General features: G+C 37.4%; 1 pseudogene; it reads right to left on the reverse strand.

Moving 5' to 3' along the window:
• Positions 1 to 426: 426 nt before the first annotated feature.
• LOC102835140 lies at positions 427 to 12,232 on the reverse strand (annotated as a pseudogene).
• Between the last annotated feature and the right edge of the window lie 737 nt (positions 12,233 to 12,969).

Below are 12,969 nucleotides of genomic sequence, written 5' to 3' on the forward strand. Positions count from 1 at the left end.
CCTGAGCCAATGGACAAGGACATAGTCGCAGAGGGCAAGAGCTGACAGTGAAGCATCCAGCTGATATGAAGTGAGGGGTGACACAGAAGAACACCCAAACCTGCAGACAGTACACCTTTGACCTAGCCTCAATGGCTTGATAATCAGAACTTGACTGTTGTTGTTGTTGTTAAGTGCTGTTGAGTCAGTTCCAACCCACAAGTGACCCTATATAGGATTTCTGAAGAGCAGCTGGTGAGCTTGAACCACCGACCTTGCAGTTCAAATGGCTTTGCAATCTGGCACATTAACCCATAGCACATTAACCCACAGCACCACACCAGGAAGATTAAAAAACAAACAAACATTTTTTTTTTAAATTGCAATTCTATTTAATGCCTGTATAATGATAAATATTCACACAATATACACAGCTTACAGCATACTTTAACAAATTGGTATGTTTGCTAAGAAAAGCCTCTTCTTGACGTCAAGGACTTCTGCACTGCAGTAATAAGCATCATCATCTTCAGTCATTTTATCTGAGAATAAAGATCTTGCTTCTTGATTGCCAAACTGCTCACCTGCTTGGAACTCCTCAAGGATTGCCTCCCCCATCTCTTCTGCAGAAGACCTGTCTGAGCTCTTTTCATCAGCTTCCTCACCATCAAGATTTTCCTGGTCACTGTCACTGTCCTCTTCCTGCTGCTCTGTTTTGACAACTTCTCAGGTATGTCATTTTCCTCTATGATTCTGTTTGTCAGACCGGAAGATCAGAAAAGGATGCTACAGGCTAAACGAGAGCCCCTGATGATTTGTCTACCGTGGAATTGTTTTTATCCAGTTCTTCCATATTAAAGCCCGATTTCACATTTGCCAATGTACTCTCATTAAAATGTGAAGAGCAAGTCCAGGATATTGGGGCTGGCAATAGTAGCCTAAGTTGGCACTGTCCACTCAGACCACAGCAGTCTGGCAGCCCCTTCCACATTTGGGCTTCCACCTTTTTGATGTAGTCCTCTTTTCTGAGCAAGCAAAGTAAAAAACTCCAGAGGGGTTTTATAGTTGGGAACAGTGTATTTCAATACTACCTGTGGAGCATCAGCCTGGGACGGGATGGCACTTGTAGCCTCCACTGATTTTACTACGTCAATACTTGAGGACTTCTCACAGCAAGTGCATTGGCTGAGTTAAGTGGAGACACAATGAAGCTGGGACTATCTATGATTGTTATCTGTTTGTCCAGGAGGACAAAATGCATGTTCCTTGGAAGACCCATGGATATACCAACACTGCATGTTTGTTCTTGTTTTAAGCTATTAATAATGCTGCTTTTACCCACATTTGGGAAACTAATTACTCCAATGCAAATGACTTAGTCAGAAGTCTCCTGAAATCCTAGAAGAAGCTTCATAAGACCTTTTTTCCCAAAGCAGACTTCACTTTTTTTTTTAAAGTTTTTATTGTGAGTTATGTGGGTTTATATGGGAGAACATCAGTTTCACATTCATCCAATCCTATTTCATTTCATTGCAATAATTACAATCCCTTCCATGCATCATCAAACAACCAAAGGATACACCCCACAAGCCTGCCCGCCCCCCTCCTGGCCATCAGCACACAGCCCCTCTCCCTCCCTCAGTCCCGTGTCCCCAGCCCATCTGTCCACGTCATTGTCTCTCTCCATGCCTGTCGGCACTGCCTATCTGGATAGGGTCCTGCTCTCTGTTGTTCTTCTCACTTCCATTTCCCTCACCATTCTTGTGTATCCCCCACCCCCAGCAATCAAGCTTTCCTGTGTCTATTCCCTACCTGGTGCTCTATCTTTCCCTCTCTCCCTCCCCTACTCAATTATATATATATATTTTTTTTCCTCCTTTTGGGTGGGCTCTTTTTCTTAGGCTTTACATTAATGATTCTATGCAGTATTTCTCCTTTTGTGACTGACTAATTTCACTCCGCATAAAGTCCTCAAGATTCATCTATGCTATGCAAAGGCTTGCAGCTTCCTTGTTGTTCTTCAAGGTAGCACAGTATTCCGTTGTGTGCATATACCACAGTTTGTTTATCCATTCTTCAATTGATGGGCATTTTGGTTGTCTCCACTTTTTTGCTATTGTAAATAGTGCTGCTATGAACATTGGTGTGCATATATCTACTTGTGTTATGGCTCGTATTTTTTGTGGGTAAATACCAAGTAGAGGAATTGCTGGGTCATAAAGAATTTCTATTTCCAACCTCCCAAGGAAGCGCCATATTGCTTTCTAGAGTGGTTGAACCATTTTGCAGTCCCGCCAACAATGTAGGAGTGTCCCAGTCTCTTCGCATCCTCACCAGCATTTATTGTCCTCTATTTTTAAAAAATTTTTTAATCTTTGCTGTTATTGCTGAGGTGAGATGATATCTCATTGTTGTTTTGATTTGCATCTCTCTGATGGCTAGTGATCGTGAACAGTTTCTTCATATGTTTGTTGGCTGCCCGGATCGCCTCCTTGATGAAGTGTCTGTTTATGTCCTGTGCCCATTTTTTAATTGGGTTATTTGTCTTTTTCATTTAGAGGTGTTGTAGTTTCCCATATACTTTACAAATAATTACCTTTTCTGATGTATTGTTGCAAAAGATTTTTTTCCCATTCTGTGGGTTCCCTTTTTACTCTTTTAGTGAAGTCTTTTGATGCATATAAGTTTATAATTTTTATTTTGTCACAATCATCTATTTTATCTACTTTTGTTTGTGTTATTTTCAAAACGCTTGGTAGTCTGTGTATGCCCTGAATTAGAACCCTCACATTTGTCCCTATTTTTTCATAATTGATGATCTTCATATAATTTTGGGATTCACATTTAGGTCTTTAATCCATGCTGAGTTCGTTTTTGTATAGAGCATGAGGTACAGATCTTGTTTAAATCTTTTGCATATCGCTTTCCATTTCTGCCAGCACCATCTGTTAAAGAGACTATCTCTTCCCCATGCAGTATACCTAAGCACTTTGTCGAAAATCAGTTAGATGTGTGTGGATGGGTTAATTTCTGGATTCTTAATTCTCAATTCCATTTATCAATGTATCTTTCATTGTACTAGTACCAGGCTGTTTTGGCCACTGTAGCCCTGTAGTAAAATTTGAAATTGGGGAGTGAGAAGCCCCCAACCTTGTTCTTCTTCTTAAGCAGAGCTTTGCTTATCCTGGGTCTCTTTCCTTTCCACAAAAAGTTTGTAATTGTCTTTTCCATATCTTTGAAGAATGTTGTTGGAATCTGGATTGGGATTGCATTATATGTGTAAATTGTTTTGGGCAGTACTGACATTTTCACAGTGTTGAATCTTCCTATCCAGGAAGATTGTATATTCTTCCACTTCTTTAGGTCTCTTTTGGTTTCTTGTAGTAGTGTTTTGTAATTTTCTTTGTATAGGTCCTTTGTTTCTCTGGTTACACTTATTCCTAAATATTTCATCCTTTGGGTGGCTAATGTAAATGGTATTGCTTGCCTAATGTCCTTTTCAGCGCTGTCATTGTTGCTATAGAAGAATCCAATTGATTTTTGTATGTTGAGCTTATACCCTGCCACTTTTCTGAATATTCCAATGATATCTAGTAGCTTTTTTACTGAGTCTTTGGGGTTTTCTATGTATAGGATCATATCTAAAAATAGAGTTTTATTTCCTCTTTGCCAATTTGGATGCCTTCAATTTCTCTATCATGCCGTATAGCTCTGGCTAAGACTTCTAAAACAATATTGAAAAGGAGTGGTGACAAAGGGCATCTTTGTCTGGTTCCTGTTCACGGAGGGAAGGCTTTCAGTTTCTCTCCATTGAGAGTGATGTAGGCTGTTGGTTTTGTATATATGCTTTCGATTATGCTGAGGAATTTGCCTTCAATTCCTACTTTGTTGAGTGTTTTTATCAGGAATGGATATTGGATTTTTTTCAAATGCTTTTCTGCATCAATCAATATGATCATGTGGTTCTATTCCTTTTTCTTATTTCTATGGTGGATTGAAGTGATTGTTTTGCTAATGTTGATCCATCCTTGTATCCTTTTTATGAAACCCACTTGGTCATGATGTATTATTTTTTTGATATGCTGTTGAATTCTGTTGGCTAAGATTTTGTTCAAAATGTTTTCATCTATGTTCATGAAGGATATTGGTTGAAATTTTCTTTCTTAGTAATGTCCTTCCCTGGTTTGTTATGAGGGTTATGCTTCCTTCATAAAAAGTATTAGGAAGATTTCCATCCTCTTCTATATTCTGGAATAATTTGAGTAGAATTGGTGACAGTTCATCCCTGAATGTTTGGTAAAACTCACCCATGAAGGTATCTGGGCCTGGACTTCTTTTGGTTGGAAGTTTTTTGATGACTTGATCAATTTCTTCTTTTATTGTATGTCTGTTCAAGTTTTCTACTTCATTCTGTGTAAGTTTAGGTATATCGTGTTTTTATAAAAATGTATCCATCTCTTCTATGTTTTCAAATTTGTTGGAGTACAGCTCTTCATAGTATTCTGTTATTATCCTTTTGATTTCATTTGGTTCTGTTGTGACATCACCCATGTGGTTTCTAATGCGAGTTATTTGTTTCCTCTCTCTCTTTTCTTTTGTTAGTTTTGCCAATGGTTTGTCAATTTTATTAATCCTTTCAAAGAACCAGCTTCTTGTCCTGTTGATTGTTTCTATAGTTCTGTAGTTTTTCTGTTTTCCATCTCATTTATTTCTGCTCTTATCTTTATTATTTCTTTTCTTTTGGTGACTATAGTTTCCCTCAGTTGGTCTGTTTCTAATTGTTGGAGATGCTGTGTTAATATTTTACTTTTGGTTCTTTCCTCTCTTTGGATGTGTGCATTTATCGCAATAAATTGTCCTCTCAGCACTGCTTTCACTGTGTCCCAAAGATTTTGTTTTGCTTTCATTCTCTTTTGTTTCTAGGAACTTTGTGAATTCACATTTAATTTCTTCTCTTACCCAGTCGCTTTTCAGCAGAGTGTTATTCAGTTTCCATATATTCAACTTTATTTCCTTGATCTTCTTATTTTTGATTTCTAGTTTTATAGCATTGTGGTCTGAAAAGATGCTTTGTAGTATTTTGATGTTTGTAAATATATGGAGGCCTGCTTTGTGACCTAACACATGGTCAATTCTGTAGAATGTTACATGTGCACTGGAGAGGAATGTATTTTGTGCTGTTTATGGGTTGAATGCTCTATACACATTTATGAGGTCAAGTTGGTTGATTATGGGTTTAGTTCCTCTGTAACAGTTTCTTTCTGGTTGTTTTGTCCCGTTTTGAAAATGGTGCATTAAAATCTCCCACTACAATTGTAGATTTATCTATTTCTTTCTTCAATTCTAGTAAGGTTTACTTCATATATGTTTCACTGGGAGCATAGATATTTATTATGATTATGTCGTCTTATTCAATTGACCATTTCATCATGAGATAGTGTCCTTCTTTATCTGTTTGCTGGTTTTTGTCTTAAAGTTTAGTATTGCCACTCATGCTTGTTTATTGTTGCAATCAGCTTGGTATATATTTTTTCCATCCTTTAACTTTTAGTCTGTTTTTGTCTTTGCGTGTGAGGTGTGTCTCTTGCAGGCAGCATATAGAAGGATTTTGTCTTCTTATCCATTCTGCCACTCTCTTCCTCTTCACTGATGCATTTAATCCATTGACATTCAGTGTAATTCTCAATGTTGTTGTTATGTGCTGTGAAGTCGATTCTGACTTATAGCCACCCTGCACAGGGTTTCCGAGGCTGTAAATCTTTACGGGAGCAGAAAGCTCCCGTGGAACAGCTGGTAGTTTCCAACTGCTGACCTTAAGGTTGTAAGCCCGACCACTACCAGAGCTCCTAGGTATGAATTAATTGTTGCCATTATGTTAATTTTTGGTAGTGCTATTCATTCCTTTTTTATGCATGCCTTCTTGTGCTGAGTTTGTCGTTTTTTGTCCTATTTCTTGTCAGTTTCTGCTTAGCTTTCATGTTTACTTGTTCTGCTTGGAATTTTTATCATAAATTGTGAAGTATTTACTTTCTTTGGGATTACCTTATAGTCTTATTATTTTTTCCCTCCATTTAAGACAATCTTTTGTATCCTATAATCTACCTGACCTCCTCACCACCTGGATCTCTGTTTCTTCATTTTCCCCTTCTTTGACATTGTTATTACTTTGATCTTTGGTTGACTTCCCAGCTCTTTTGAGTTAATTGTTGTAATTTTGTTCTGTTCTGGACTCTGCTCTCCATTGTCTGAGTTTCAGGTGGTGTTGTCATGCCTGTCAATCTCTGGTTGTTGTCTGTTCTTGTTGGTTTTCAGTCCAAAGAACTCCCTTTAGGATGTTTTGAAGTGCTGTATTGGCTTTGACAAAATCTCTTAGCTTCTGTTTCTCTTGGAATGTTTTGATTTCACCATCATATTTGATTAACAGTTTTGCTGGATAGACTATTCTTGGTTGGCAGTTTTTTTTCTTTTAAGATTTTGTATATGTCTCCTCAATGCATTCTTTCCTGCATGGCTTCTGCTGAATAATCAGAGCTTAATCTGATTTGCTTGCCTCTGTAAGTAACATTTCTCTTTTCCCTGGTTGCTCTTAGGATTCTCTCCTCATCTTTGATTTTGGAGAGCTTGATTTTTATATGTCTTCGTGCTTTTCTTTTGGGGTCTATCCTTTCTGCAGTATGTTCGGTTTCTTGTCTTTCCCAGCAGAATACTTTCCAGAGACAGACACTTTTTAAAAAAGGAATGAAGAAAGGAAACTTGGAGCAGGAGAATAGGAAAGTAGACTTATTTATTTACTTGATATCTGTAGGGAGTTTCTGGATCAGACAGAGATGGATGTTATGCAAGTTGAAACATGACATAAAATAAACACAGTAACATATGACTGAACCTGTATATTTGAAACTTGAAATTTAAAAAAATCTATTTTCCTAATTATTTTGTGCCAAGTAATTATCTTTCCAAGAGCCAATGATACTGAAGGAAGAAGTCCAAGGTGCATTGAAGGAATTGGCAAAGAACAAGGCACCAGTAATTGATGGAATGAAAATTGAAATCTTTTAAGAAAGTGAGGTGGCACAGAATGTACTCACTCATCTCTGCCAAGAAATTTGGAAGACAACTATCTGATTTACTGATTAGAAGAGATCAATATTTGTACCCATTCCAAAGAGAGGTGACCCAATGGAATGCGGACATCATCAGACAAGATTTTTGATATCCCAAATGACTAAAGTTTTACTAAAGGCAATACAGAAATGATTGCAAGCATACATTGACAGAGAACTTCCAAAGGTTCAAGCCGGATTCAGAAGAGGCCACGGAATGAGGGATATCATTGCTGATTTCCTATAGATCTTGGCTGAAAGCAGAGAACATCAGAAAGATGTTTGCCTGTGCTTTATTGACTACGTTAAGGCTTTTGATTGTATGGATCATGACAAGCTATGGACAACATTGAGAAATATGAGTATTCCTGAACACTTAATTGTGTTCATGAGGAATCTGTACATGGACCAAGAAGCAGTTGTTTGAACAGAACATGGGAACACTGAATGGTTTAAAATTAAGAAAAGTGTGTGACAAAGTTGTATTCTTTCACCATACTTATTCAACCAGTATGCTGAGCAAATAATCTGAGAAGTTGGGTTCTATGAAGAAAAACGTGGCATCAGGATTGCAGGAAGACTCATTAACAACCTGTGATATGCAGCTGATACAACCTTGCTTGCTGAAAGTGAAGAGAACTTAAAACATTTACTGATGAAGATCAAAGAGCACAGCCTTCAGTATGGATTGTATCTTAATGTAAAGAAAACAAAAATTCTCACCACTGGACCAATAAATAACATTCCTATCAATGGAGAAAAGATTGAAATTGTCAAGGACTTCCTTCTTCTTGGATCAACCATCAACACTCATGGAAGCAGCAGTCAAGAAATCAAACGACATATTGCATTAGGCAAATCTGGTGCACAAGACCTTTTCAAAGTGTTGAAGAGCAAAGATGTCAGCTTGAGAACTAAGGTGTGCCTGATCTAAGCCATGATATTTTCAATTACCTTATAAGCATGTGAAAGCTGGACAGTAAATAAGTAAGTCTGTAGAAGAATTGATGCCTTTGAATTGTGGTGTTGGAGGAGAATAGTAAAAGTGCCATGAACTTCCAAAAAAACCAATAGATCTGTTTTGGAAGAAATGCAGCAAAAGTGCTCCTTGGAGGGCAAAACGGCCAAACTTCACTCCTGGACATATTGTCAGGAGTGACCAGTTGCTGAAGAAGTATATCATTTTTTATAAGGTGATGGGTCAGAGAAAAAGAGGAAGACCCCCAACGAGATGGATTGGCCAAATGGCAGTATCGATGTACTCAAGCATGGCAACAATAGTGAAGTTGGCCCAGGATCAGGCAGTGTTTCATTCTGTTGTTCATAAGGTCACTATGTGTTGGTACCGACTCAATGGCACCTAACAACAACGACTACTACTACCTGTGTTTTATGAGAGTAATATAAATTTTCCAGTAGGGTAAAAAAGATCTAAATAATATTCCATTCTGATAGTTTGACAACATAATATTAATTAGGAAGATGACAATAGAAAAGTTCATTTCAATTTTACATGACCTAGTATGTGTGTGTCAGCCTCCAGTTCACTCAGCTTGCCTCATTCAGTTCTCCAACAGGCTCTCCATATGCGGATGACATTTGAATAGAAAGAAAATGATCTATTCTCTCACCAGTGCTTGAGCAGTTGCAAGGGTAGCTGCCATTAACCCTGATAGATCTTACACAGATAAAACCCTTGAATGCCAATGGGAAACTAGACATTAAGTTTCTTTTACTTTCTTTAATGTTTCATATTTGATAAGAGAACAACAATAAAACACCATCAAAACGTATACAGGTATATATAAAACTTTAGTGAGATCAACAAATGATTCATTAAAAAGTATCAAGGATAATGTCTTACAAACACCTTTAGAAATATTAATGGGTTAAAGACATCATAGAAACTGTGTCTGATGTCACTCCTCCCAATTCATAAGTAAATTACTTAGGAACAATAAGCCATCTGTGTCAACATTTGACACTTGCTTGTGATTTGAATACAACTCCAAAACGTAATCTTCCAATAAACCTTTGCTATGTGTCTAAAAGTAGCAATAATATTATGGACTTCTCATCATATTGAGCTCCCTCTGCCAGATAAATTCTGTAATGAGTCTCTTTAGATATTGAAAGTGTAGCCATTCTACCACCTAAAGTAAAGATTAAATACATTAAGGGAAGTACAGTGCCTCTTGCTCTCTCACTCACTCACAAGAGCTCATTGACCCTATTGATAGGAAAGGCCACCGAGGATTGCAGAAATTTGGCAAATTAGATTGTTTTCCCTGTGGGATACACAGTAATTTACACTTAATAGAAATTATAAAGAGTTCTACCAAAATGTGTCAGAGAGGCAATAGGTTAATGAGAAATGTGAACTTAAACACCAAAGAGAGAAGGCTGAAAGTCCCACTTCAAAAGCAGTGGATGCACGAGGGAATGCAGTTAGGGGATTCCAGAAAAGATTGAGTAAAGAAAATATCTTCTGAATTGGTCAAAGGCAGTGTTGTTGATATTGCCAAAGAAGATGACTTGGGTATAGTTAGTTAGATTTAAAAAGAAAATCAGTCATTTTAATTGCTGCTGAGTTTGGCCTCTATGGTGGAGGGGAGTGATAAGGCAAATCGTTAGATGTCAGAGTAGACAAAAATATTCTGCTAACTGATTCTAGTTCTTCGCTTTGCAATCGACTGTTGTTTATAAAAGCAATATTGGTATGGAAATGAATATCTGTGGATGTGTGTGCACATGTATATACTTGTGCAATTGAGGTGAGAAGGGAAAAAGGTAATAAAAAGAAGCTCTAACTATGTAGCAGGAGTCCTGGTATGGCGATAACAGATAAGCGCTGGACTTCTGACCAAAAGATCTGCAGCAGTTCTAACCCACCGGTCACTCCTTGGAAATCTTATACAGGCTTGCTATGAATTGGAACTAGCTCAATGACACATACCAACAACAACTATGTAGCAAGCCTATGATAATGACTTATTGGACTTCAGTTTTCCTTGGGTTCAAAGTCCTAACAATAAGTTAGTGATCTTTGCTCAGAAAAGAAAAGTTATATATCTAAGACATTTATATTGTTTTAGTTCATGGTATCTTATTATTGAATCTGGCATTTCCATGTGTGCTATATAATTAACAAGATTCTAATAATGTATAAGATTCTCTTTTACACACACATACATACACATAGACACACCCCCTACATGTGAAAGAAGCTGAACCTCTGCTATCCATATTGTTATTGTTGGTAAGTGTTGTCAAGTTGGTTCTAACTCATAGCTACCCTGTATAAGGCTTTCAAGGACCAGCTGGTGGCTTTGAACTGCTGACCTTGCTATTATCAGTCTAGTGCTTACCTTACAACACCTCACCAGGACTCAATTATACCATATTATATATTTTAAAAAACCAACTCATTGCCATCATGTCGATTCTGGGTCATAGCCACCCTATAGGACAGAGCAGAATGACTCCATAGAGTTTCTGGGACTGTAAATCTTTACAAAACAGTATCATCTGTCTTCCATGGAGTACTGGTGGGTGTGACCTCCAACCTTGTGGTTAGCAGCCCAATGCCTAAGTCAGTGCTGCTAGAGTTCCTGACATTATATGTTATTGTTGTAAGTGCTGTCAAATCAGTTCTGACGCATACAGACTCTGCATAGGTTTCCGAGGAGCAGCTGGTGAGTTTGAACCACTGACCTTGCAGTTCAAATCGACCTTGCAATGGAGTACTTTGAGAACAATTCTAACACTGTGGTGAAAATTATTCTGAGACAATCCTTTCTTTCTCCCTCTCATTTCCTTTTAATCAAGAGAAAGGGACTAAAACTGACTGTGGATAATTCATTGAGAAGCAAAGATGATAGTTGTAAGTTTTGGATGCTTAACAATTTGTCTGTACTACCAGGACCTTTAAAGAACAGTGGAAAGTCTTGCAAATTGCTTCAAATTACAGCCATTTAAAGTAAACTGATATCACTAAAGATTCTTTGGCATCAACAAATATATTGCCATTAATAACTAATTACAGTAAAGGTTGGTTAAACCAATGCTGATTTATTCAAAATATTATGTAATTCAAAGTCACTGGTAGTCCTTGACTGATTGGATGCTACACATTCTTTAACAAAATACTGAATAATCTGTAATAATACAACCTCAAATCAATTAATTAATGTCATTGAGTTCTGGCATATTGCTTGCTTGTCAAATTAATACTAGTTTGCTGCAATCAATCCTAGACTCACCTTTGGACCAGAAGGAATGCCAGATACATACTTTGGGGGCCTTGAATAGCTAACGGGCTGCTGTAGACCCTTCTTTCCCACACATTTCTCCCCCGATTTAATTCCATTTTTCTCTGAGAAAAAAATCTAAAGCAGCTGGTACCGAAGCAGCAAAACATGGGGCAAAGAGCATAGATTTGGAGACAAACATTTTGGGGTTGTAAACCCAAATCCATCACTTTCTATCTGGGAGATTTTAAGAAAATTAATGAACTATTCAGTATCTCAGTTCACTCACCTGTAAAATGGGGTTATAATAAAGATTCATGATTCATATGGTTGTTAAGAAGATTAAATGAATTATTAGTCAAAAGGTAACCATAAAGATGTCATACCATAGAAAGATCCATATTAGGATTTGTAATTAGATAAATGTTCTCAGCAATCATTAATGTGATGTAATAACTTCAAGTACCATAACCACCTCTTCATAAAGGAAGAGCATCTGTCAAATTTCCCTACTCTGGCTCCCTTTCACTTGATCTCTATTTCATTTTAGTTCAAGTCCCTTAAGGAATTTTGAGACTCCATTACACACAGGGAGGGTACTTTTCCTAACTCTCAAAAAATCAAAAACAGCCTCTGTTGTTCTTAAAAATTTTGTCTTCAATTAACACTGTCACTTCAATTTCAGAAGATACTTGTACATTGTTTGTCTGCCCAATAAACAAGATAACTGGCTTACTTGTAACTACTCAATAGTCTGTAGCAAACAATTTCATATATATATTTTTTTTACCACATCAAAGATTCTGCTTCTTCTAGGTATGACTGGCATCTCTCTCTCAACCCCATAGCACCTCCTGCAGAATCAAAGCCTTTTTCAAAGTTACAATTCCTGAAAGTCATTGTGTGTCCAGGAAGCAAGGTAAGCATGGCTTACTTACTAAACTGTAATAAACAGTTTTACATATTTTTCATCAAAGATGTGGTAAAACCCATGTAAAATTATTCATTATAGTCTAGTAAGTAAGCACAAGTAAGCATTTTAGGCTGTTAACCACAAAGTCCATGATTTAGATACACTAGTCACTGCATGAGAAGAAAGATGAGGCTGTCTGTTCTTGTAAAGATTTGCAGTCTTGGAAATTCATAGAGCTATTCTACTGTGCCCTGCATGGTCATTATGAGTCAGAATAAACTCAAAGACAGTGGATTATCTAACTTTTTGGGTAATCTACCTTTGTCCTTGTAGACTGACTTTGTATATGGACTTCATTGAAAAAAATGCTCTTGCCCAAATGGCCATATCCCCTGTTATTAACTGTGTCTAGTTCTGTTGTTCATAGAGTTGCTATGAGTCAGAACCAACGCAACATGGCACCTTTCAACAACATGTATGTCTGACCTATCTCAACAAGAATTGAACTCCTCAAGTCCAAAGGTTGTTAGGGTAAGAGGCCAAGAGGAAATTAATGGCAGAAAGATCAGTGGAACCAAGAAATCTCCAGATACAAAGAACTGGTAGGGCAGGATATAAAGAAGATAGGGAAACTATCTCCAGATATGGAAAGTATCTCCTTGAGTGTCTGGAAACTAATGGGGTTTGTTAACTCTCCCTATTCAGCTACCCAGTGGGGTTTGGT

The sequence above is a fragment of the Chrysochloris asiatica genome, unplaced genomic scaffold (assembly GCF_000296735.1).
Source record: "Chrysochloris asiatica unplaced genomic scaffold, ChrAsi1.0 scaffold00227, whole genome shotgun sequence".
NCBI lineage: Eukaryota > Metazoa > Chordata > Mammalia > Afrosoricida > Chrysochloridae > Chrysochloris > Chrysochloris asiatica.